The 22,770-nt window shown below is 34.2% G+C and overlaps 1 protein-coding gene and 1 long non-coding RNA gene across 2 annotated transcripts in view; one reads left to right on the forward strand and one right to left on the reverse strand.

The window, feature by feature from the left end:
- Nucleotides 1-8,455, reverse strand: part of LOC144888480 (uncharacterized) — a 59,792-nt gene extending 51,337 nt beyond the window's left edge. The window contains exon 1 of the mRNA XM_078766458.1: nt 8,291-8,455. The gene's annotated coding sequence lies outside the window, so the exon portion shown is untranslated. The remainder of the gene's footprint in view (nt 1-8,290) is intronic.
- Nucleotides 8,456-11,207: 2,752 nt separating this feature from the next.
- On the forward strand, nt 11,208-12,218 carry LOC137417870 (uncharacterized). The gene is made up of 4 exons (XR_010982513.2): nt 11,208-11,330; nt 11,450-11,583; nt 11,682-11,843; nt 11,947-12,218. It is a non-coding gene; the product is annotated as an uncharacterized LOC137417870 (long non-coding RNA).
- Nucleotides 12,219-22,770: the final 10,552 nt, after the last annotated feature.

Genomic DNA, 22,770 nt, shown 5'->3' on the forward strand with positions numbered 1-22,770 from the left:
GTTGTGAAAGTTGTGAAAAAAACAAAACCTTCTCTTGTAAAGTTGTGAAAGTTGTGAAAAAAACAAAACCTTCTCTTGTAAAGTTGTGAAAGTTGTGAAAAATACAAAACCTTCTCTTGTAAAGTTGTGAAAAAAACAAAACCTTCTCTTGTAAAGTTGTGAAAGTTGTGAAAAAAACAAAACCTTCTCTTGTAAAGTTGTGAAAGTTGTGAAAAATACAAAACCTTCTCTTGTAAAGTTGTGAAAAATACAAAACCTTCTCTTGCAAAGTTGTGAAAAAAACCAAACCTTCTCTTGTAAAGTTGTGAAAGTTGTGAAAAAAACCAAACCTTCTCTTGTAAAGTTGTGAAAGTTGTGAAAAATACAAAACCTTCTCTTGTAAAGTTGTGAAAAATACAAAACCTTCTCTTGCAAAGTTGTGAAAGTTGTGAAAAAAACAAAACCTTCTCTTGTAAAGTTGTGAAAGTTGTGAAAAAAACAAAACCTTCTCTTGTAAAGTTGTGAAAGTTGTGAAAAATACAAAACCTTCTCTTGTAAAGTTGTGAAAAAAACAAAACCTTCTCTTGTAAAGTTGTGAAAGTTGTGAAAAAAACAAAACCTTCTCTTGTAAAGTTGTGAAAGTTCTGAAAGAAACACAACCTTCTCTTGTAAAGTTGTGAAAGTTGTGAAAAAAACAAAATCTTCTCTTGTAAAGTTGTGAAAGTTGTGAAAGAAACACAACCTTCTCTTGTAAAGTTGTGAAAGTTGTGAAAAAAAACCAAACCTTCTCTTGTAAAGTTGTGAAAGTTGTGAAAAAAACAAAACCTTCTCTTGTAAAGTTGTGAAAGTTGTGAAAAAAACAAAACCTTCTCTTGTAAAGTTGTGAAAGTTGTGGAAAAAATCTTCTCTTGTAAAGTTGTGAAAGTTGTGAAAAAAACAGAACCTTCTCTTGTAAAGTTGTGAAAGTTGTGAAAAAAACCAAACCTTCTCTTGTAAAGTTGTGAAAGTTGTGAAAAATACAAAACCTTCTCTTGTAAAGTTGTGAAAGTTGTGAAAAAAACCAAACCTTCTCTTGTAAAGTTGTGAAAGTTGTGAAAAATACAAAACCTTCTCTTGTAAAGTTGTGAAAAATACAAAACCTTCTCTTGTAAAGTTGTGAAAGTTGTGAAAAAAACAAAACCTTCTCTTGTAAAGTTGTGAAAGTTGTGAAAAAAACCAAACCTTCTCTTGTAAAGTTGTGAAAGTTGTGAAAAATACAAAACCTTCTCTTGTAAAGTTGTGAAAGTTGTGAAAAATACAAAACCTTCTCTTGTAAAGTTGTGAAAGTTGTGAAAAAAACAAAACCTTCTCTTGTAAAGTTGTGAAAGTTGTGAAAAATACAAAACCTTCTCTTGTAAAGTTGTGAAAAATACAAAACCTTCTCTTGTAAAGTTGTGAAAGTTGTGAAAAAAACAAAACCTTCTCTTGTAAAGTTGTGAAAGTTGTGAAAAAAACAAAACCTTCTCTTGTAAAGTTGTGAAAGTTGTGAAAAAAACCAAACCTTCTCTTGTAAAGTTGTGAAAGTTGTGAAAAATACAAAACCTTCTCTTGTAAAGTTGTGAAAGTTGTGAAAAATACAAAACCTTCTCTTGTAAAGTTGTGAAAAAAACAAAACCTTCTCTTGTAAAGTTGTGAAAGTTGTGAAAAAAACAAAACCTTCTCTTGTAAAGTTGTGAAAGTTCTGAAAGAAACACAACCTTCTCTTGTAACGTTGTGAGAGTTGTGAAAAAGACAAAACCTTCTCTTGTAAAGTTGTGAAAGTTGTGAAAAAAACAAAACCTTCTCTTGTAAAGTTGTGAAAGTTGTGAAAAAGACAAAACCTTCTCTTGTAAAGTTGTGAGAGTTGTGAAAAAAACACAACCTTCTCTTGTAAAGTTGTGAGAGTTGTGAAAAAACCACAACCTTCTCTTGTAAAGTTGTGAAAGTTGTGAAAAAAACCAAACCTTCTCTTGTAAAGTTGTGAAAGTTGTGAAAAAAACAAAACCTTCTCTTGTAAAGTTGTGAAAGTTGTGAAAAAAAAAAAACCTTCTCTTGTAAAGTTGTGAAAGTTGTGAAAGAAACAAAACCTTCTCTTGTAAAGTTGTGAAAGTTGTGAAAGAAACACAACCTTCTCTTGTAAAGTTGTGAAAGTTGTGAAAAATACAAAATCTTCTCTTGTAAAGTTGTGAAAGTTGTGAAAAAAACAAAACCTTCTCTTGTAAAGTTGTGAAAGTTGTGAAAAAAACAAAACCTTCTCTTGTAAAGTTGTGAAAGTTGTGAAAAAAACATAACCTTCTCTTGTAAAGTTGTGAAAGTTGTGAAAAAAACCAAATCTTCTGTTGTAAAGTTGTGAAAAATACAAAACCTTCTCTTGTAAAGTTGTGAAAAATACAAAACCTTCTCTTGTAACGTTGTGAAAGTTGTGAAAAAAACAAAACCTTCTCTTGTAAAGTTGTGAAAGTTGTGAAAAAAACAAAACCTTCTCTTGTAAAGTTGTGAAAGTTGTGAAAAAAACCAAACCTTCTCTTGTAAAGTTGTGAAAGTTGTGAAAAATACAAAACCTTCTCTTGTAAAGTTGTGAAAAAAACAAAACCTTCTCTTGTAAAGTTGTGAAAGTTGTGAAAAAAACAAAACCTTCTCTTGTAAAGTTGTGAAAGTTCTGAAAGAAACAACCTTCTCTTGTAAAGTGGTGAAAGTTGTGAAAAAAACAAAACCTTCTCTAGTAAAGTTGTGAGAGTTGTGAAAAAGACAAAACCTTCTCTTGTAAAGTTGTGAAAGTTGTGAAAAAAACCAAACCTTCTCATGTAAAGTGGTGAAAGTTGTGAAAAAAACAAAACCTTCTCTTGTAAAGTTGTGAAAGTTGTGAAAGAAACACAACCTTTTCTTCTAAAGTTGTGAAAAATACAAAACCTTCTCTTGTAAAGTTGTGAAAAATACAAAACCTTCTCTTGTAAAGTTGTGAAAGTTGTGAAAAAAACAAAACCTTCTCTTGTAAATTTGTGAAAAATACAAAACCTTCTCTTGTAAAGTTGTGAAAGTTGTGAAAAAAACAAAACCTTCTCTGGTAACGTTGTGAAAGTTGTGAAAAATACAAAACCTTCTCTTGTAAAGTTGTGAAAGTTGTGAAAAATACAAAATCTTCTCGTGGAAAGTTGTGAAAGTTGTGAAAAAAACAAAACCTTCTCTTGTAAAGTTGTGAAAGTTGTGAAAAAACCAAACCTTCTCTTGTAAAGTTGTGAAAGTTGTGAAAAATACAAAACCTTCTCTTGTAAAGTTGTGAAAGTTGTGAAAAAAACAAAACCTTCTCTTGTAAAGTTGTGAAAGTTGTGAAAAAAACAAAACCTTCACTTGTAAAGTTGTGAAAGTTGTGAAAAATACAAAACCTTCTCTTGTAAAGTTGTGAAAAAAACAAAACCTTCTCTTGTAAAGTTGTGAGCGTTGTGAAAAAAACAAAACCTTCTCTTGTAAAGTTGTGAAAGTTCTGAAAGAAACACAACCTTCTCTTGTAAAGTTGTGAGAGTTGTGAAAAAGACAAAACCTTCTCTTGTAAAGTTGTGAAAGTTGTGAAAAAAACAAAACCTTCTCTTGTAAAGTTGTGAGAGTTGTGAGAAAAACACAACCTTCTCTTGTAAAGTTGTGAAAGTTGTGAAAAAAACAAAACCTTCACTTGTAAAGTTGTGAAAGTTGTGAAAAATACAAAACCTTCTCTTGTAAAGTTGTGAAAAAAACAAAACCTTCTCTTGTAAAGTTGTGAGCGTTGTGAAAAAAACAAAACCTTCTCTTGTAAAGTTGTGAAAGTTCTGAAAGAAACACAACCTTCTCTTGTAAAGTTGTGAGAGTTGTGAAAAAGACAAAACCTTCTCTTGTAAAGTTGTGAAAGTTGTGAAAAAGACAAAACCTTCTCTTGTAAAGTTGTGAGAGTTGTGAGAAAAACACAACCTTCTCTTGTAAAGTTGTGAGAGTTGTGAAAAAAACACAACCTTCTCTTGTAAAGTTGTGAGAGTTGTGAAAAAGACAAAACCTTCTCTTGTAAAGTTGTGAAAATTGTGAAAAAAACAAAACCTTCTCTTGTAAAGTTGTGAAAGTTGTGAAAAAAACAAAACCTTCTCTTGTAAAGTTGTGAAAGTTGTGAAACAAACACAACCTTCTCTTGTAAAGTTGTGAAAAATACAAAACCTTCTCTTGTAAAGTTGTGAAAGTTGTGAAAAAAACAAAACCTTCTCTTGTAAATTTGTGAAAGTTGTGAAAAATACAAAACCTTCTCTTGTAAAGTTGTGAAAGTTGTGAAAAAAACCAAACCTTCTCTTGTAAAGTTGTGAAAGTTGTGAAAAATACAAAACCTTCTCTTGTAAAGTTGTGAAAGTTGTGAAAAATACAAAATCTTCTCTTGGAAAGTTGTGAAAGTTGTGAAAAAAACAAAACCTTCTCTTGTAAAGTTGTGAAAGTTGTGAAAAATACAAAACCTTCTCTTGTAAAGTTGTGAAAGTTGTGAAAAAACCAAACCTTCTCTTGTAAAGTTGTGAAAGTTGTGAAAAATACAAAACCTTCTCTTGTAAAGTTGTGAAAGTTGTGAAAAAAACAAAACCTTCTCTTGTAAAGTTGTGAAAGTTGTGAAAAAAACAAAACCTTCACTTGTAAAGTTGTGAAAGTTGTGAAAAATACAAAACCTTCTCTTGTAAAGTTGTGAAAAAAACAAAACCTTCTCTTGTAAAGTTGTGAGCGTTGTGAAAAAAACAAAACCTTCTCTTGTAAAGTTGTGAAAGTTCTGAAAGAAACACAACCTTCTCTTGTAAAGTTGTGAGAGTTGTGAAAAAGACAAAACCTTCTCTTGTAAAGTTGTGAAAGTTGTGAAAAAAACAAAACCTTCTCTTGTAAAGTTGTGAGAGTTGTGAGAAAAACACAACCTTCTCTTGTAAAGTTGTGAAAGTTGTGAAAAAAACAAAACCTTCACTTGTAAAGTTGTGAAAGTTGTGAAAAATACAAAACCTTCTCTTGTAAAGTTGTGAAAAAAACAAAACCTTCTCTTGTAAAGTTGTGAGCGTTGTGAAAAAAACAAAACCTTCTCTTGTAAAGTTGTGAAAGTTCTGAAAGAAACACAACCTTCTCTTGTAAAGTTGTGAGAGTTGTGAAAAAGACAAAACCTTCTCTTGTAAAGTTGTGAAAGTTGTGAAAAAGACAAAACCTTCTCTTGTAAAGTTGTGAGAGTTGTGAGAAAAACACAACCTTCTCTTGTAAAGTTGTGAGAGTTGTGAAAAAAACACAACCTTCTCTTGTAAAGTTGTGAGAGTTGTGAAAAAGACAAAACCTTCTCTTGTAAAGTTGTGAAAATTGTGAAAAAAACAAAACCTTCTCTTGTAAAGTTGTGAAAGTTGTGAAAAAAACAAAACCTTCTCTTGTAAAGTTGTGAAAGTTGTGAAACAAACACAACCTTCTCTTGTAAAGTTGTGAAAAATACAAAACCTTCTCTTGTAAAGTTGTGAAAGTTGTGAAAAAAACAAAACCTTCTCTTGTAAATTTGTGAAAGTTGTGAAAAATACAAAACCTTCTCTTGTAAAGTTGTGAAAGTTGTGAAAAAAACCAAACCTTCTCTTGTAAAGTTGTGAAAGTTGTGAAAAATACAAAACCTTCTCTTGTAAAGTTGTGAAAGTTGTGAAAAATACAAAATCTTCTCTTGGAAAGTTGTGAAAGTTGTGAAAAAAACAAAACCTTCTCTTGTAAAGTTGTGAAAGTTGTGAAAAATACAAAACCTTCTCTTGTAAAGTTGTGAAAGTTGTGAAAAAAACCAAACCTTCTCTTGTAAAGTTGTGAAAGTTGTGAAAAAAACAAAACCTTCTCTTGTAAAGTTGTGAAAGTTGTGAAAAATACAAAACCTTCTCTTGTAAAGTTGTGAAAGTTGTGAAAAATACAAAACCTTCTCTTGTAAAGTTGTGAAAGTCATGAAAAAAACAAAACCTTCTCTTGTAAAGTTGTGAAAGTTGTGAAAAAAACAAAACCTTCTCTTGTAAAGTTGTGAAAGTTGTGAAAAATACAAATCCTTCTCTTGTAAAGTTGTGAAAGTTGTGAAAAAAACAAAACCTTCTCTTGTAAAGTTGTGAAAGTTGTGAAAAATACAAAACCTTCTCTTGTAAAGTTGTGAAAGTTGTGAAAAATACAAAATCTTCTCTTGTAAAGTTGTGAAAGTTGTGAAAAATACAAAACCTTCTCTTGTAAAGTTGTGAAAGTTGTGAAAAATACAAAACCTTATCTTATAAAGTTGTGAAAGTTCTGAAAAATACAAAACCTTCTCTTGTAAAGTTGTGAAAGTTGTGAAAAATACAAAACCTTCTCTTGTAAAGTTGTGAAAGTTGTGAAAAATACAAAACCTTCTCTTGTAAAGTTGTGAAAAATACAAAACCTTCTCTTGTAAAGTTGTGAAAGTTGTGAAAAATACAAAACCTTATCTTATAAAGTTGTGAAAGTTCTGAAAAATACAAAACCTTCTCTTGTAAAGTTGTGAAAGTTGTGAAAAATACAAAACCTTCTCTTGTAAAGTTGTGAAAAATACAAAACCTTATCTTATAAAGTTGTGAAAGTTCTGAAAAAAACACAACCTTCTCTTGTAAAGTTGTGAAAGTTGTGAAAATAACAAAACCTTCTCTTGTAAAGTTGTGAAAGTTGTGAAAAAAACAAAACCTTCTCTTGTAAAGTTGTGAAAGTTGTGAAAAAAACAAAACCTTCTCTTGTAAAGTTGTGAAAGTTGTGAAAAATACAAAACCTTCGCTTGTAAAGTTGTGAAAGTTGTGAAAAAAACCAAACCTTCTCTTGTAAAGTTGTGAAAGTTGTGAAAAAAACAAAACCTCTTGTAAAGTTGTGTAAATTGGGTGAATCAACTTCACACTGCGATCTCCCCCTTATTTATGTTTAATGAAACGTTCAACAGAATCAGGTGTATGTTTTGTGAATCTGTTGTGAGTCTGGGAGGTCGGTGGTTACATTCTTACCCTTCTTGTATTTAATAAATCAATGTTAACTGCCCTTGAGTTATCCCCTTGATAATTAGTTGGTGTGTATGGGGATGTGTGTGTATGGGGATGGGTGTGTGTGTGTGTGTGTGTGTGTGTGTGTGTGTGTATGGGGATGTGTGTGTGTGTGTGTGTGTGTGTGTGTGTGTGTGAGTGTTGTTGTGTATGGGAATGTGTGTGTATGGGGATGTGTGTGTATGGGGATGGGTGTGTGTGTGTGTGTGTGTGTATATGTGTGTGTGTGTGTGTGTGTGTGTTTGTGTGTGTGTGTGTTAGTATGTATGGGGATATGTGTGTGTGTGTGTGTGTGTGTGTGTGTTTGTGTGTATGGGGATGTGTGTTTGTGTGTGTGTGTGTGTGTGTGTGTGTATGGGGATGTGTGTGTGTGTGTGTGTGTGTGTGTGTTTGTGTATGGGGATGTGTGTGTGTGTGTGTGTGTGTGTGTGTGTGTGTTAGTGTGTATGGGGATGTGTGTGTGTGTGTGTGTGTGTGTGTATGGGTATGTGTGTGTGTGTGTTAGTATGTATGGGGATATGTGTGTGTGTGTGTGTGTTTGTGTATGGGGATGTGTGTGTGTGTGTGTGTGTGTGTGTGTGTGAGTGTGTGTGTGTGTGTGTTCATGTGTATGGAGATGCGTGTGTGTGTGTGTGTGTGTGTGTGTGTGTGTGTATGGGGATATGTGTGTGTATGTGTGTGTGTGTGTGTGTGTGTTTGTGTATGGGGATGTGTGTGTGTGTGTGTGTGTGTTTGTATGGGGATGTGTGTGTGTGTGTGTGTGTGTGTGTGTGTGTGTGTGTGTTTGTGTGTGTTTGTGTGTATGGGAATATGTGTGTGTGTGTGTGTGTGTGTGTATTTGTTTGGGGATATATATTTGTGTGTGTGTGTGTGTGGGGATGTGTGTGTGTGTGTGTGTGTGTGTGTGTGTGTGTGTGTGTATGGGGATATGTGTGTGTGTGTGTGTGTGTGTGTGTGTGTGTGTTTGTATGTATGGGGATATGTGTGTGTGTGTATGGGGATGTGTGTGTGTGTGTGTGTGTGTGTGTGTGTATGGGGATGTGTGTGTGTGTGTGTGTTAGTGTGTATGGGGAGGTGTGTGTGTGTGTGTGTGTGTGTGTGTGTGTGTGTGTGTGTGTGTGTGTGTGTGTGTGTGTGTGTGTGTGTGTGTATCTTCTTCGTGTTTCTTCAGTGTTTCTTTTTACAGGATAGTTCTGTACTTGTATCATTTTACACAATTTATTAATATATAATTGTTACAACAATAAGATGGAAATTAGTAAAGTAAAAATTCATACCTTTGTGTGAAACAGATTCTTCAATCCGGCTGCAGATCTTTATCTGTTCTAGACTTGTCGCTTTATATATAATTTGGCAACGCCCTGCACAGGTGACATGTACAGTGCCATGACGAAGTTTCACACCCCTTGACCTTTTCACATTTTCTTGTGTTACAGCCTGAATATAAAATGGATTAAATTGAGATTTTTTTTCTTGTCACTAATCTGCACGAAATCTCCCCAATTCCCAAGAGTGGGATTTATTTATTTTTTTAGAATTTTTTTACAAAATAATTAAAAATGAAATACATAAATGTCTTGATTTAATAGGTATTCAACCCCTTTGCTATGACACACCAAATTGAGCTCAGGTGCGTCCAGTTCTCTTTGATCATCCTTGAGATGTCTTTACAACTTGATAGGAGTCCACCTGTGGGAAATTCAGTTGATTAGACATGATTTAGAAAGAAACCCTCCTTTCTATATATGACACAGATGTGCATGTCAGAGCAGAAACTCTACCATGACGTCCAAGGAACTGTCCGTAAAACTCTGACATAGAATTATGAGGAGGGATAGATCTGGGGAAGGGTATAAAACTATTTCTAGAGTGTTGAAAGTTCCCAAGAGCACAGTGAGCTCCATCATTATGAAATGGAAAAAACATGGAACCACTCAGACTCTTCCTAGAGCTGGCCGTCCGACCAGACTGAACAACCGGGCAAGAAGGGCCTTGGTCAGGACGATGACCAATAACCTAATGACCACTCAGACAGAACTACAGAGTTCCTTCGCTGAGATGGGAGAACCTGCCGGAAGGACAACAGTCTCTGCAGCACCTCACAAATCTAGGTTTTATGGGAGAGTGGCCAGACGGAAGCCACTCCTGAGAAAAGGCACATGACAGCACACCTGGAGTTTGAAAAAAGGCACGTGACAGCACGCCTCGAGTTTGCAAAAAGGTATGTAAAAGACCCTGGCAGCCTGAAGCAAAAGATTCTGTTCTGATGAGACGAAAATTAAACTCTTTGGCCTGAATACAAAGCAGTACGTCTGACGGAAACCGCACACATCTCATCACCCATTTAACACCATCTCTATCGTGAAGCATGTTGGCGGCAGCAACATGCTATGGGGATGCTTTTCAGTGACAGTGACTGGAATACTTGTAAGGATAGAGGGAACAATGAATAGCGAACCTGCTTCAGATAGCAAATGACCTGAGACTGCGGCGAAGATTTACGTTCCAACAGGGCAATGACATCAAGCATACAGACAAAGCAACACTGGAATGGCTTCAGAAACTCTACCATGAAACATGAAATGTGTGGCCCTGAATGCGTTTCTCTCATCTCCTCTTCCTGTTCAGGCTGGAGTTCCCCAAGGCAGTGTTCTGGGCCCTGTGCTTTTTCTGGTCTTCATCAATGATCTCTCTGACTCTCTTGAAAATCCTCTCTATCTCTTTGCTGATGACTCTACTCTTTGTCGCTCCATTCTTCATCCCTCAGATCGGCAGTCTGCAGCCTCCTAACTCTCTGCAGACCTGGAAAAAATCACAGACTGGGCAAACAAGTGGAACATGTCTTTCAATCCTGACAAATCTCACACTCTTACGTTGTCTCTCCGAAAAGACCGAATGGACAACCCTCCCATCCACTTTCTGAATAATCCTCTCCAAGAAGTTCTGTCACTCAAGCTTTTGGGTCTCAGTATCTGCCATGATCTTTCCTGGGAAAACCACATTTCAAATCTGGCCTCCAAAGCCAGTCGCCGACTGGGCATCCTCCGTCGTGCGAAGTCCTTCGTTGGCACACCTGAGCTCCTCACTACATACAAGGCTTTCATCCACAGCTCAATGGAATACTGCTCTCCCCTCTGGGCTGGTGCTCCTGCCTCACACCTAGCTCGTCTTCACGCAGTTGAAACCAAAGCGTTCAGAATCATTGGAATCTCCCGCGATGAAGCTAACTCCAAGGGCCTTTCACTCACTCACCGCAGGCAGGTTGGTGGTCTTTCCGTCTTCTACCGACTCCTCTCCGGCCTTGCCCCCCCAGCTCTCTCTGGGCTCTGTCCCCCAAATATTCCTACAGGTCGCTCAAGATCTGTCTGCAACCCTTTTATGGTTAAACTGCCAAAATCAAGACTCTCTGCTCACCTTCACTCCTTCGTTTCTCTTTTCTCCCACCTCTGGAACAAACTCCCACACTCTCTTCAATCCCACTCCTCCCTCCAGGTCTTTAAAACAGCTGTTCACCACCATCTCTTATCTTCCCCAGTAGTGTAATAATGTTGATCCTGGGACACCTCCAAATTCCCATTGACTTACATGTTAATTTTCCTCTCTCCTCATTACCCCAAAGCACCTCTATTTCTCCCCCCCTAAACTTTATGAACCTTTTGTCTATAGTACCTATCCTTAATGTTGTTCATTAGACCACTCAAACACTACAAATATTTGTTTTCCCTTATAAACCTATAATCCTTCTTCTACATATCATCTGGCAGATTATCTTTGACCCACTCAAACATTAACCCATTCACTTCCATTTTAATTTTCTTCTCACCCTGTTCTTTACGAACCTTCTCACCTTTTGACATGCTATCCTTATTCATTAGACCACTTAAACACCTGTGATCCTTCTGGCCTTATGGACCTTTTAACCTTTTACTCTTGGTTCTTTTTCAAGATATTTTAACTGAGCTAAGATAAAATGGTAAACCTCCCTCAATGTTCTTGCACACCAGTTTTTCATTATAAACAGAGACTCAACGAACATGAATGTTTTACCTGAGAAACCAGTTTTACTCTTCTCTTGCCCAAAGCAAAAATATTATGTCTTAGTGAAGTGATATTTTTAAACATTAAATCCCATAAAGAATGTTAATTCCCTTCCTTGAAGGGACACCCGGAATTTTCAAGAAACTCATTGCCTCCATGATGTCATTAAATTTCCCCATTCCAGCTATATTAACGGAACCCCACTTGAGGTGGCTTCATTTGAAAAATGTTTTCCAACGTTGAAGATGGCATTGAGTTTGAAGCTTTTTCGCAAGACAGGTAAGTTTTTTTGGTTTTAACGATTAATTATTCATTGTTTTATATAGAACATGATTAACAATTTATTGTCGTTTTTAACAGCCTCTCAATAATTACTGTTTTTTCTCTTTTTTTAACAGCCTCCCATAATAAGATGGCTGGGTGTTTGGACAGCCTCTGTTCTGGACAGTTTGTCTCAACAACAGAACAAATGACTGACAACGAATTTCACAACCTTGAAGTTCCGAGGAGTGCTAATTCATTCCCTACCCATGTGAGTTTAAAATTTTCATCTTGATAAACTCTATTTCTCTGTTAGATTCAACTTTACGTATTACAAATTTTACAGTTTCTCGCTTTGTTTTCCAACAGAACATTACTTCAATAGCTGAGATGATAGTTGAGATCGATGATCACAACCACGACCACGACCATGATCACAACTCTGATTGGGGTTATTTTGAGATACCTGCGACCTGTGATACCCTAAATTTTCATCTCAGCAGCATTTACACCAAACTCAACTTTTTGGAGGTATGTGTATGTGTGTGTGCGATTCATAATACTCATAATATTCATTATTTTAAATCGTTGAGGTATATAACATATTTTTCTCCTTGTCCCTTGTATTTAATAGAAAGAGATTCAAAACCTGAAGACATCTGTTGAACCAACCTTTGACTTGTGCTGGGAAGAAATTGATGACTTGTGCTGGGGAGATGTTGAATGTATACCTCAAGAAAAATGTTTTGTGAATATAAAGATTTTGTTTTCAATATTATATGAATATATTTGCTTTGTATACAACTATTTAATAATTAATTACAAAACGAGAATAAAGGAAAAAGGAGGGGGGATGTGCGTTCCCCACCCTTGATTCCCCCCATCCCACCCCTCCCCTCCCCTTGTGTGTGTGGGGAAGGTGGGGGTGGGATGAGGGGGGATCAAGGGTGGGGGACGCACTGGGGGTGGGGGATGATGGGTGTGGTCTGTGTGGGCGGGCTCTGTGTGGGCGGGGTCTGTGTGGGCGGGGTCTGTGTGGGCGTGGCTTATGATTTTTTATTTATTTAAAAATTTTTTTTTTTTTAACCACTAATTAAATTAGCTAATCTGGGTGGGGTGAATAGAAATGTTGTTTAATGAATTATTAGCTTTGTTTTTTGTAATTCTTGTGAATAAAATGCCCCTAATATTTCTTCCCCATTCATATCATTTAATTTGTAAGTCCAAGGAACTGTATCCATTACATCAATGATTTTAAATAACTCACGAGTCCATTTTTGTGTATAACCTTTTTCAAAATGGCTTTTCCATTTGTATATTCTTACCATATCACCAACTTTGAACTTGGGTTTTTTCAAATTAATCTCCATTTCATATTTTAATTTTGTAAATGTTTCTGATGGTTTTGATTTTGTTGATGAATGAACTGTATTATTGTAATTATCAACAATATCCTGAATTAAATACACCCATTTTTGAGAACCGAGTTGTGTGAATTTTTTATATAATTTTTCTTTTAAAGTACGATTAAAACGCTCAATAACAACTGCCTTTCCTTCATTAAAGGTGCTGTATAATTTAATACCCTCCCCCTTAAGAAATTTCATGAATATTTTGTTGTAGAACTCTGTTCCCTCGTCAGTCCATAACTTCTTTGGTTTTCTTTTACTTTTATTAAATATCTGTTGGAAGGCTAACATCAGAGTATAACCTCTCTTGTTTTTCAAAGGAACAACCCAAGCAAATCTACTCCTCAAATCAATTACGGTTAAAGCATACCTGTATCCCTTATCATTATTCAATTCAATTAAATCAGCGGACCAGATGTGGTCTGTGTCTTTTGAATAAACTTTCCTTCTTTTAAACTTTGTGATTATAGGTTTGTGTAATTCATTAACCAAAAGCTCCTCAGTCTTGATGACATCATTAGAGCTTAATAGTTTTTTGAGGAATAACCAAGACCAAGTTTCAATTTGACACTTATCATTTTTTTTACAATAAACCGATCAACTTTCTCTCTCAATGTAGGATTTCGTATCAAGGACAAATTATACAACATTTCTCTGTCTTCTTCATGTTTTTCATCCAATGTAGTGGTATTCCCATAAGCAATATCATGCTTCATACACACTTCATCAACCCTATTTATAGGTTTAGACCAAGGTTAAGGATTGTCAGCCTCATCTAATCTTTTATCCAGGTTTGTTCCAGGACCACAGAAAGAATACCCTGGAAGGTGTAGTTCCCCTGGAATTCCAGTTGTTGTAAATTTGCTACCTGACAAAAACTTTTGTATGTCTCCTCCACTTTTAGGAGAGATGAATTGACACTTTTTAGAGCCACACACTTGACATATTCCTTTTTGATAAACTCTATTATTTTTTAGCTTTAACATACAATACACTTTTAGATTTAGTTTTCTTTTTACATTTAAGACAATAACTCATATTTATTTATCAGAAAAATTCCGACAGAGTATCAAAACCTCTTTGGTTTTCAACATATACATTTCTATCTTAATTTTTAAAACACAAAGAATCCTCAGGAATGCCTTCACTCTCTCCTCCATTTATTTACAAATAAAAACTAACTAAAGTCAATAGCATCATCAACCACATAATCTTTTCCTTCTTCTTGTTCTTCCCCACTTTCTCGTGTAAATCTCCTCCCTGAAATTGAACTCATCTCAGCCGTTTTTAAAACCAATATCTTCACAAGAGTCATTCTTTCTTTATTTTCCTCTTCGGTGCGTTGAGATTGATTTATTTGCTGTAATACATTCAATCTTTTACGAATCTCACTGATTTCCATCTTTTTATACTTTTCCTCCCTGTCCTCCTTCTCCTTCTCCTCCTTCTCCTTCTCTCTTTCCTCCTTCTCTTCTTCAACTCCTTCCCTTGCTACCCTTGAGCTTGAGCCCCAAAGAATATTATACATGTACTCATCTGGATTTTCAGATATTCTTGTATCTATAATTATTTTTTTCATAATAGGATACCAATAAGATTTGTTGACGATTTCTAAAAGAGTTTTATATTTCATAACTTTGAGAAGTTCATTTTTATTTAATATTTTTAACAAGTCTCTATTTGTGGGTTTGACAATATCAGTATAAGGCCAGTTTTTAATAACAAAATGTCCATGGGTATGTTCCAATTCATACGGTATGTAAAACCGAGCCCCCTTTTCTTGTAGGTATCCCTGAATACAAAAATTATAATTCTCTTGTAGTCTTCTTCCTGCCATTTATGTATCAGAAATATATATGAGATTAATATTATGACAGGTAATACCACCCCATCTTCCCACTACCAAATCGGTTTGTATTCCTCGGCTTTCTATCCTTATCTCATTACCATCCTTCTTTGTTATATAAACTATTGTTTTGCTGTCATATGATTTTTTATTCTTAAAATCATGTATTCGTTGTTTACTAATTGTACTTCCACATAACTCCTCATCCTCACCAAGTGGATAATATTCTTCTTTACGAGACTGATTCAAATCATGTAGGTCTTCTAAGTTTATTGAAAAATACCAATTATACCCGAAATCAGACATATCATACCCCCATTTATTAATTCTCATATTAACTATATGTCCTTCTTTATAAAATTCAATTGTAAGTAGGTGGTTAAATTCAATGAGGAAAGGTGTATGGTTAGTATAACCAGGTGTTGTGGTTGTAAATTTTACTTGTTTCACAAAACGTGCTGTTTTCTTTAAAGATATATATTGTGATAAATCACTGAATCTAATCAAGTCATTCGCATCTGTAAGGTTTGGATAATTGATTAATTTATAAGTATTCTTCATATTAATATTTTTACTTATACTATATTTTTGTCATTCAGCCTGTGCCTTTGTATAATAATTTGATAAATCAATATCCTGAGAGGATTTTCCAAAGATAGAACCATCTTTTCCAACATAGGTCATTTATATTAGATAAAAAATGATATCATAAAAATTTTCATTATTGTTGAGTTGAAATAATACATATAAACATAATTGACCACAACATTTAGAATTAATTTCTTGAACTTGGAATGTTTGATAAACACCATTCTGTAAGAATTGTATTACTTCAACAGGTGGTGGAATACCATAACTATCAAAATAATATTTATCCTGACCATTATGAATACAAACCCAATGAGTACCATTCTGTGTGTCTAAATTCATAATAATATTCTTTGTATTCTTATTTATATGTATTAATTCATCTCTCATACAAATAACCACATTATCAATTTTTAGTGTTTTACAATACTTAGCTAGTTCTATATTTGACGTTGTATTCTTTCCAAATTGTTTAAACCATTCATCCATTTATTTATGAGAAAGATACAATCCATTACCCCGTTTAGTTAGTTTAACACCCGCTTGAGCGATAGAGGAAAGCATTTCTCCAACCAACAATCTAACTTTATCAGGCAGTGGGTGAGTAAAATCCACAATTACACCACTTCCACTAATTTGTTTCTCCAACTCCTTGTTATGTCTTTCCAATTCTTTTTGAGCTTTTAGTTGTGCCTTCCTTTCGTTAGCAGTTTTTACCGCTGTTGAAATACCACCAGTCAATGCTCCCGCCGCACTTAAACCAGCAAGTAAAGGAATTAGAAACGGGAGAAATCCTCCACTCGTTTCCCGTGTTGAATATTTCTTCAACATAGGTTTTGTCATTTTAATTTTAAGTGAACCAGTATCATTTAGTGTTTTTACTTGTGTGTGTGTGAGTAAAACATCAATTCTTACAGCTCCTTTTCTTTGAATTGTATTAACATTAATAATACAAGGCTTTTGATTTTGAATACAAGATGTTAATTTATTAAAATTGATTTGATTAACATATACCCCAACCATTTATTTATGAGAAAAAACCTATGTGATATTAATCATAACACCATTATCTGTATTAATCTGCAATTCTGTTTCCTCCAAAAGTAAACAATAAGCATCAACTTCTTCATTCTCTCCTCTTTCAATGTACAGAGAAGTATCTACTCTATTAGACTTTATAGTTTCCTTTTGAGAACTCAGGTCAATTGAGTAGATTGTATAAAGTTTTTGAAACGCAACCATATCCAAAATAGGATCATTATTACCATTACTTTCACACACCTTTTGGTAGGACTTGTAGGCTTCCCCATAATCATTTTTTTCCCAATCAATTTCCAATCTATCTCGTGGGTAAAATGTGCCATCAAGAGAAACCCGAAGTTGTTTCACCTTGGCATTATCACACAATGCATTATTCTTATCAGTACCTCCATCTCCATCTGGTTTCTTAAAAATGAGCCATAGGTATCGTGGTTTTCCTTCCAGTACACCCAAATTCCAAGTGTAGGTAGTGTGTTCCAGTTTAACGTGTTGACATCTTCTTTTAAGGTATGATACATTCAGTGGTTTCTTTGAGTTAAGTCTTCTATTTAACATCTCTTCCGTTTTAAGATTAGGAGTATATTCACTGATATACCAACACAAATCATTAATAACAAATTTATTGTTGTCTCCAAAAGCATTTTCAACCCCAAAAAGCAACGTATTTACATTATCATTCCTTTGTAGTTGAAATCTAATTTTAAGACCATACAAAATTTTGTCATAATCACAAAATCCAAATATACCTTTCAGAGGTACTGCTACGGTAAAACTATTCTCTGGTTTTGTGTCATCATTATACATTGCCTTCCTTTGACTATAACCAGGGTCAGCATTTGTTCCCGTTGACATATCAGGAATAAAACCTTCAACAGCTCCCTTACCCATTCTATCACTAAACGAATATAGTGTAAATTTCATCATTTCAGATGTAGCAGCGACATAATCAACTGCTTCAACCTCTTGTGTTCCAATATAGAGACGGACACTATCAAACATTTTCCAGAAGAAATCATTTACGAGTGTAGCATTAGTATTATTCGCAGCCTTAGTGAATTTAAATTTACACAGCAAGAAACTATCAGCTATATTCAAGTAAGTTTGTTGATTATTTATTTCAAAACTTTTTGTTCCATTTGAATTCCAGTCGGTTCCTGTTATAGCATTCACCTTAAAATAATCTTCCTTTTTAGTGGAGTTTGAAATGATAATCGTATCATCCAAATCATAGATACTATCAATCGCTTCCATACTTGTATTTATATAGCATTAAAATTGTTGAAACCCTGACCCAAGTATTTTAATGATTTTTTGTCGTTCTTGTGAAGATAGTTGAGTTTTACCTTTTTTTATTTCTTTGATTGTTTGTAATTTATGAGACTCCTTTTGAGCATCTTTTATACTCTTTATAGCACCCGCAACTGAACCCACGGCAGAAGCAGTTGAACCAATTAGGTCTTTATGTTTAAGGATGGTTGAACCAATACCCATTAGAGTATCAATTATCCCATCTCCTTTATTTCGAAATTGATGACCTACACCTCGTTGTCTCATAGGTTTATAGTATCCTCTCCCAAGAAACATACCTTCACCCTTATAGTATGGTGAAAGGTACATGCCCTCCCCTGTAATTATTTTATATTTTCTCAACTCGTGTTTTCTCACAATAACCATTATTTATTTATTGAAAAACTTCACGTAGGTGAATTCTGATGGATATAATTTCATCATTAAAGGATATCATACGATTATCTTGGTCGGTTATCCTAAAATTTACTCTGTATATGGTTTTTCCTGACACAGGTAAATAGACAAGATTTTTTGGTTCCATATTAAATTTATAACCAATCGGGGTTGAGTATGCACTGAATGAAAATATTGTATTTGTTCTTATTCCATCGTTATAAGCACCATCAATCAAATCACAATGAATTAATACTGAATTTATACCGGAGGATATTTGAATGACATTATCACTGTAAAACGTCCCGTTCGTTTCAATCTTTTTTGAAGAGAAACCCAATAGCTCTCTAAACGAATTTTCAATCGTGAAATCAACTTTATAATTATTTTTAAGTTTAATAGTTGATTTTGAAGTGTGTTTTTGAATAGTTATTACCATATTCTTTGGTTCATCACCTTTTTCTTTCATAAGGCGGGAGACTTCTGAAGATATTTGAGAAATCTCGTAAGCTCCGGGTGAAACGGTTATAGTTTTATATCCACTTCCTGGATTATAACTAAACTTGTTGTTTTTCTCTGTGATATTAAACAAGGTATTATAAGTTTCCATCGACAACAAGTGAATCCTCTTGGATTGCGCTGAGGTTCGGGCTTGGAATTTCTAGGAGGAAGTATAATTTGTATGCAATGAAAGTACATGTAATATGGGATCGAGTAAGATCGAGTAAGCTTCACCAGTGCGCGTGCGTGAATTTACGTCACGTCGGCAGCGAGAAGGCGTTCCCCAACACGAACCAATCAGGAACTGCCACGCCCACTTATATGATCTCCGAATTCCTGTGACAGGAATTAGCGTTACACTGGCTGGAAGTCAATCGCTAAAGGCGCTTCCTCAGCGCCAATCACCAGTGCGCGTGCGCGAATTTACGTCACGTCGGCAGCGAGAAGGCGTTCCCCAACACGAACCAATCAGGAACTGCCACGCCCACTTATATGATCTCCGAATTCCTGTGACAGGAATTAGCGTTACACTGGCTGGAAGACAATCGCTAAAGGCGCTTTCTCAGCGCCAATAAAGATGCCTCATATTCTTTTGTGTGGTCAAGTTGTAGTGGGTAAGGGAATGATGCTGTGTAATCACTCGTTGTAAAATCAAAACTAAGAATTGTGCTTCTCATCTTATTTAATATCTAATAAAATATCTTTGTATTGACATTTATTAATTATTTTCATATTCATCAACTGATCTAAAATGGCTGAGGTTTCATTAAAACAATTGTTGTTTCCAGCCTTCTTACTACCTAACAACAATAATAGTCTATTAACTAATTGTGATGGGTCATTTGGAAGAAAACTAACACCTGAACCAAGCTTTCTTAAAGCATCAATAATATGTTTCTCCTTCTCATTCTTCTTACTTTTACCAGCAACAGAAACTCTATAATCAAGTGAGTTTAGTAAATCAATATATACCCTATCTTCCTCTCTTTCCATATCAAGTGGTTCCTCAAAATATTTTGAACCATTTAATCCAGAGTTTGTTCGAAGAAACATTAATCTTGGAGTTAATTCAACATTTGGTTGAGTAGTACTTAAGAATACCAATTTATCATTAAATATCAATACCTTTTCTTTCACAAGATAAAACTGTGCTGGTTCTTCTGTTGGAATGAGACCTGCTCTGGTTTTTGAATTCACCAAATATTCATTGTTTTGAAGAGCTTCCACAACATAATTAGGGGGTTGATTTACCTCCTCAAGTTTCCGAAATAATCCTTCATCATCATATTCTAATTCTCCAAGTTCTTGCTCTGTCATTTGACTAAAATCTTTGATCATTTGAAGTTTTTTCGGAGTAAATTCTACTGTGGGGGCTGCAGGTGAGTGTTGAGTTTTCAAAAGTGGTTTAAAGAATTTCTCTTGTTTTCTTTCAAAGGCTTCTTCACCAGTTAGTTTCTGTCTCCGTTTCTTCTTTATCTCTTCCTGTTGTTTAACAACTTTTGAAACCAACTCTTGATGTTCTTTAAACTTTCTTGCTCTTTCGTCGGTATTCATTTTCTGTATTTATTTATTGAAAAATATCATTTAGTATCTCATCTTGTTTCACAACAATATATTTATATTTTCCAATCGTGTGTTTCATAGAATTTTCAAATTCCTTCTTACTACATAATGTAGAACAATTATCTCTCCAAAAATTATTTATATCTATTGAATTTAACTTAAATAAAATAAAAGTATTAGCATTGTTTCTTATTGAGCGTCGAGGGAGTTGAAAATATGACTGACTAAGATAAATACAATTACAAGAAGAATGTCTCCCTCTTGTATAGTAGCTATCCATTACTGTTTGGTTTCTCTCATTAACACAATCATCAAAGATAACGAGGTTCTTTTTTGATTTATCTAAATCTTGAGGTGAAGGTATATCATCCGTATTATCACTAAGAATACAAGTAATGGGTTTTGGTTTCGATTTTGATTTCTGTGTATCACAAAATAATTGTATTATATCTTCAATATTATAATCATTTAGTTTGTTTTGAAGTTTAAATAAACCGATAATGTCTTCCTTTTTAAGACCTGCATTAAAACCATGTGAGAGTAGTTGATACTCGGGTTGAAAACTTGACTTTGTAAAAATTATTAAATTATCATAATCTAAAAAATTAGGACGAAGGAGCATCTTTAAAAGTAAACAGGTTTTTCCACATCCACTTGAACCAACTATTAGACATCTCAATTAATTTGGAATATTCTTATGATTATTAAATTTTATCTTATTTTCCCAAACAGGTAAAAAATCATTCATTTATATATTTGGAAAACAAGTCATCTAACTTTTTTGAGTTATTTTAGAAACTCTATATTTTATCCTGAGTTCAGGTTTAATTTTAAAATAATCCATTATTTTATTTATATAGTATCTTGTATTAACATTTCCATTAAAATTATTTTGAATAATAAATATCATTAAACCCTTATACATTTCCTCAATACAAATAGTCTCTTCCCTTGAAAGAAATGGTGTATTATCATCATAATACTTAACATTCATCTCTCTTATTAATTTTGTAAAGTAAATCATTTTTGGTTCTAATTTAAAAGAGTTATATATTTTTTTATATTTCTTATTATCATTAATTAAAATTAAATCACAGAATAAACATTGTTTGTATGAATCCTCATCATTAAGCCCCACTCTATCACAAGCCGGACAATTCTCTAATTTATCGTATGGTGAGTCTGGAAATTCTAAATATCCTTCTATCATATTTATATAGTAAATTTTTACTTAAACTAAACGCAAGTTTATTATCTAATAAATACAATGTTTCAAAACACAAAAGACAAATTTCAATCAATCTCTACTTCGGTGGAATATATAGAAAAATATGTCAAAGATGTAAAATTGAACAAAGATAAATATGGAAATTTTTGGATTAAACCCATAATGGAGAATAACATGTGTCCTTTTATTAAATTTACGGGACAAGCTATGTTAATTAATAACTCTATTAAAGTAAATTTGACAAAAGTTTCTCCACTACTACCGGCAATTTACTCAAAGCTTGAAAAGATCATTGATAAAGAAGTTTTGAAAATGAATGATAAGACCATCAACGATTCTAGAGGAAACATTTGTATATTCTTTAATAAACCCAAAGATGTGGGTGAAATTAATAATATGAATATTAGTGGTGAACTATCATTCCGTACCCTGATTATTAGAGATTATTTGAAAATAACATTTAATGTAAAAAATATTGTGGTTATTAGTTCTAATGAAAGAAAATATATAGATATTGATGGGAATATTTTTTTCTGATCATTAAATATGAGTCATTACAGCAGTGAAGATTTTACTATTTCCTTGGAAGATTTTATCATGACAAAGATAAAGGTCAATAAATTGTCAGAATGTGTTTGTACTCCTTGTAATGAAAAAATGATCACAACAAGTGTTGTAAACCAGATTAACAATATATCGGATGAATACCTTCTTCCTTTGTTTAATCCAACGACAACATATAGCGTTAAGAAAGCTGTGGTTAAAGAAATAAAAAAGGGCCTTTCAAGTTCAATTGGACATAGTGTTGTATGGCTTTTGTATCTTCAAAAAATTGTTAATAATGTCGAATCATCAGTGAGTTTGAATCACATAGTCAAGACTGAAGTTCTTAAAACAATTGAAAAAGAGACGTTCAAGCTTAAAGATGGTAATCTAATTTGTTTTCCACTGCCACAACCGCCACCATGTGTTATTGTTTGAGATAACCAGCACCTTAGTTTAAAATTGAAAAATTATTTTTTGAAAAAGATGCCCTCTCTGGTAATTATAGATAAACTAGGGCATGCCCGTACTATATCTATATCTAAAATTATATCCCCCCCCCCCTCTATTTACATGAAATGGTTTGGTCCAAAGCGAACGGCTTGCGAGTACGGTGACAATCCCCCCCCCTCTATTTACATGAAATGGTTTGGTCCAAAGTGAACGGCTTGCGGAGTTTGGTAAAGAAATCGCCATAGCATGCACAAACGCGCAGGAAAGCGAAAGAATCGCAAATTAGTTTTAATTAGTTTTAAAACATCGTTTAACGCCAACATAGCGGCAACATAGTTTGCCAACGTGAAATAAATGAATACGCTCTCAAATGTGCCGTCCGAGGCAGAGTCTGTTCGGCACGTTCGGCACACGTGATAGCTCGCTGCTCTCTGATTGGTTGAATCGTTTTTTGGACATAGCTCGGTAACTACTTGTCCGATTAATATGAAACCTTGAAAAGGCACATCCTCGGGTCCCCAGCAATATACCTGGCAAGTTTAAAGTATATCGGACCCGTGGTTGTCGAGAAACAGCGGTCACAGACATACAAACATACAAACA

Source organism: Myxine glutinosa, chromosome 12, assembly GCF_964187855.1.
Source record: "Myxine glutinosa chromosome 12, kmMyxGlut1.1, whole genome shotgun sequence".
Lineage (NCBI taxonomy): Eukaryota > Metazoa > Chordata > Myxini > Myxiniformes > Myxinidae > Myxine > Myxine glutinosa.